This window comes from Capsicum annuum, chromosome 12 (assembly GCF_002878395.1).
Source record: "Capsicum annuum cultivar UCD-10X-F1 chromosome 12, UCD10Xv1.1, whole genome shotgun sequence".
NCBI lineage: Eukaryota > Viridiplantae > Streptophyta > Magnoliopsida > Solanales > Solanaceae > Capsicum > Capsicum annuum.
The window spans coordinates 100,391,848-100,396,720 of record NC_061122.1 but is presented as its reverse complement, the minus strand read 5'-3'; the positions used below and the strand labels follow the sequence as shown (position 1 = coordinate 100,396,720).

The window sequence follows — 4,873 nt, the reverse complement described above, 5'->3', positions numbered from 1 at the left end:
TTATCAATCTACTTCTGCAGGTACAAGCAAAGGAGTTAATCGACCAAAATACCAGAATGTAAATATGAATAAAATATTTGAAAAACCATTTACACCAAAAACACAAAAAGACCACTTATTCATACCCCCACAAGTTAACACATACCGAGATAGCCTAAACCAAGATAAAAAAGTTTACAACTACACCGCCCAGAAATAAATAGAAAATATCTACAGAGTACAAACTTTTCTAAACCACAACCCCAGATCTACAAATATCAAAGAACCAAACACCAACTATATAATCCAAAAATTACAAGGATATAACAAACTAATTGCACTACCCAAAACTAACCCAAGCCTAGTAAAAACCTGTTTTGACTATGGACTATTAAACACCATATATACCCAAGACGGAGAAGAATTAACAGCTATGGAAGAATTATACAAGATATTCACCACCTACAAAAGGATAACGAAAGGAAATTTATTTTATATAAAGTGTTATACAGCACCAGCAGAGATACTATATGATGAAATAAAACCAGTTATACGAGTTGTAAAGATAGGACTAACTAGAGACATGATCATATCAGAAGATATTACACAACAACCGGAGATATCCAGAATTGAGATACCGAATTTTTACACAAATAAACGACTTATTAGACTAGCCACGATTATTCAAGAACTAGCAAATAATTATACTAATGGAAACCCAATATGGAGCTATTATTCGAGAGATCATCAAATGATTTACTCTAATTCAAAAGAGCTACGACAAGCAGATATGGAAGATGTCAGACAATGGATAATGATATTACTCAATCCAGAAAAACAATCTACCGCAAGAGCAATTAAAAAAGGATTTATTTCAGACGAACTGCTGACAAGATATTGTAAAATAATTTGACACAAATATCCAGATCACCAATGTTTAAGGTGTAATGGAGAAGATAATATTATTCGAGAAGTACATCTAGAATAAAAGAAGACAAAATGCCAACTGAAAAGATAAGATAAGAAGTAATAATGGAGATATAGCAGATACGACAAAAATCAACAGAGACAAGATATTGTTGAATTATTGTACAAAGTCTTATTATTGTTGAATTATTGTACAAACTTTAGACTTTTACGTAAAGATGTAAATTTGTAGGATTGTAGGAAATTAAAGGCTAGTAGGCTAGTTAGTAGCCTAGCCTCCCCTTTTGACTTTTTAGTTTACATTTTAAAATCATGTAAAGATTGAATTGTAAAGTTACTTTTCGTTCTATAAATAAAGAAAGCCGAAGGCATTGCAAAGGCAAGCCTTCATGCGTTGAAGCAAACATTCTCTCCATTCCACAATAAATATTTTACTCAGTTAATTAAATAGACATATTTCAATGGAAAAAGCTATGGAGGAACAAACTTCAGAAATACAGATATATTTATTTATGATTATGAATAGCTAAATTCATAATTTCCAACAATCATGATATGATAAAATAAATTCATATTAGTTACTTTATAGTAGAATTATTCGAAAAATAATATGTTAAGAAGTTTATTAACAAAGCGGAAACGGAGAAAGATCCCTAAAGACTGTGCCATCCTAAAGGTGAAACCAATGAGGCAAGAAGCCGTGGCGGGGAGTAACCAGAATAGAGGCGCTGTTTAAGGGAAAAAGTATCCGGATTACCATGTTAAAAGTGACAGAAGAACATATTATTTAAGAATAATCTAGTATATAGTAAGCTAAGATGACCATATTTTGTTATGTACATAATTGAAGGGAATATTTGGAAAAAAAACAATTTTATGAAAATGAATAATTATTTATCTGATGTGGTGGTAGATAAATTTAAAATACTTATTTTGTATGCAATTAGAAATATAAAAATAGTAGATATAAGAAAAATCATATTAGAAAAAGCTTTTGGTAAATATTACATGACTAGAGTAAATTATATATCATATCTACCTAACTACTCTTATAAATACTTACGATGATAAATTACATGAAAAACATACAGTTACTAGAAAAACAGATAAAAATAAATATAGACAAATACATGAAAAATAAAAATATAAAATACATAGAATTTCTCAATAAAAATATGCAAAAACTACTAAGGCTAAAACAAACAAATACAAAATATTATAATAAAATCAATTTTAAAGATAGATCATCTAGATTATCTTAAAGTTTTAATCTTATATATACTTAAAAATATAGAAATTATAGATATTAAGAAAATAATATTAGAAAAAGTAATAGACTACGAAATTGAAACTATAAATTGGCTAGAACAGTTATACGAAGAAATTTACCCAGAAGGATATTATACAGATTAAGAGATGTTAGAATATATTAGAAGAACAAGAGAAAATCAAGAAAATCTAAATAATGAAATTAATTATAGAAACCGAATTAGAAAAATAATGAAAAACCTAAAAGAAAAATTAATATGGATAGAAAAAACTTTAGAAAATTTAGAAAAAAATACATGTGATAGTTTATATAATTTAAAAAATTCACTACGAAAAGAACAACACAAGATAATAAATAACATTGAAAATCTAGAATTAGATATATACTACAGTACAGATAGGATAAATTATTATACGAAAATTTGTAACTCTGCAATCACTACAGGATAAAATAATAAACAAATTAATGAATATATCTTACAAAAAAAGTAAATCATTAAAAGATATTAAAACAAAATTTAAAAAATATCCACACACAAATAAAAATAGATTCACTATATACCTAATAAATTTATTAGGTATCCGCATCCCTACAAATGGTATAATCCGACATTCATATAGAAAGAGAAGCAAGTGTTCTGAAATAAAATGTTTCTAGTTACTGGTTACAAAAATTAAACATGTGGTTAAAGGAGAAAATGACAAAAGAGGCATTTGGACACCTGGCGTTTAACATTATATTTAAGTTAAACTAATCACTTAATGGTGTTCAACATTTTATTTTATATCTGAATGTGGTTTCAGGATCAGTAACGAAAAAAACACAACCATGATCAAAATTGCTCATGAATCCACTTTTCCTTAAAACCTGTAATAAACCCAAAAATGAAGTGTTTTTGATCATGAATCCACTTTTCCTTAAAACCTGTAATAAACCCAAAAATGAAGTGTTCATATTTACAGACCCACGTACACACAAATAAACTTGTATCCAACCATATTTACCAATAATATTCCCAAACGACCACAACAATCAAATGGCATAAACACATGCACTCGTATATCTACAAATCTGCGCATTCAACACCAAATGATTCTTTAGATTCTAAAGGGTTACAACTTTTACTTGCAAAACTGAAATAACAACAAACCCATAACTTTTACTTGCAAGGCCAAGATAGCAACAACACAACTCGAAATCAAAATTAAATTTTGTATTCGACAGAATCAACAACAGATGAAAAGGACGAAAACAAAACAAGAAGGGAGCGAGTTCGGATCTTTTTTTGGACAGCAAACTCGGGATCAACGTAAGACTCCTTTTCGGCCAATAACTCAAAGTCCCGAAAGCTCAAAATTTTACCCCCAAAAACGAAAAATGAAAAACAAAGAAGATAGCAGTGACTACAACAACTTGATTTTTCCCTTGTTTTACTCCTTTTCCTTATACCCACTACGATTTTTGACCTTCAACGCTATTTTTCTTTCTTTTTTGGTTTTTCCTGCTCTTTCACATAATTTTTTCTCATGAATTTCTTTTGCCTATCTCACCTATTTCTTTTTCTTTTTCTTTTTCTTCTCACATAGCCGAAACTTCTCACAAATATTTTTTCTTTGCTCTCCAATCTTGAACCTTGTCCTATAGAGGTGGACAAGCCACTATTTATAGGAGCAAATACGGACTTGAAAGTCCGAATTTGAAACCTTAAAATATAAAATGGGAAAGAAGAAGGACGAAATTTGAATTCAAATCACAAAAGAATCTACAAACCTTAACTTTTCCAGGGCATTAATGGTGGATTTGAAATCAACAATAGATTATTATACCATTTTGGGACTGCTCTTCTCAATTTTTTGGATTCACGGGTTTGGGATGATGAAAACGGGAGATTCACGTAGGCTAGGGGATAGCAGTGGTGGCAGAGACGGCCAGCTATGGTGGTCAGAGCTTTCTGGTTTTGGTGATGGTGGAGGAGAGATGTGGAGAAGTGAGAGGAAAGGGAAGACTGGGTGAAGGTGGAGGAGAGAGGTGGAGAAGTGAGAGGAAAGGGCAGACTATTTTGGGAAAGGAAGATGGAGACTAAGTTTTTTTTGGAAAATGGGAAGGCACGCGTGACTGAATTTTTGGGAAATAAAAAAAAATCTAATGTATTAATATGTTGACTCAAATACGGGCCGTCCGATCATTTAATCGGGCGGTCTAGGTTTTAATTTAAGAAATAAAATAAGTAATAAATTTTATATATATATCAAAGCCGTAAGATTCTAGGAGACTTTATTATATGAATTATTTAAGAACATAAAAAAGAAAGTCTAGACCCTACGAGCATTTAATAATATTAGATTTAGAATATTATTGGTCTCAGATAAGTTTAAAAGAATAACTTAAAAAATTGTATAACGTCTTATTGAAACAAAGGTAATTAAGTATAAAATTATTTGAACTTTCTCCAATATCTAGAGAAGAAGTCTGGACTGAACTAGAAAAAGTAGATAATAGATTAAGGGAAATTAGAAAACAAATAACTTATATTAACCACGAGCTTTGGGTAGATAAGATTTTAAGAGATATGCATCCTTTTAATTTGGCTTAATGAATATACCACCTAAAAATACAAAAACATCAAAAGAAATCAAAAATAATTTGTATTATTTATATATAGAATCTAAAAGACTTAATACCACAAAAGAAGACCCT

The 4,873-nt window shown here is 29.7% G+C and overlaps 1 long non-coding RNA gene across 1 annotated transcript; it reads right to left on the bottom strand.

Annotated features, from left to right (window-relative positions):
* Positions 1–2,795: 2,795 nt before the first annotated feature.
* On the bottom strand, positions 2,796–4,284 carry LOC124889220. The gene is made up of 2 exons (XR_007047869.1): positions 3,947–4,284; positions 2,796–3,247 (listed from the first exon to the last, which is right to left on the bottom strand). It is a non-coding gene; the product is annotated as an uncharacterized LOC124889220 (long non-coding RNA).
* Between the last annotated feature and the right edge of the window lie 589 nt (positions 4,285–4,873).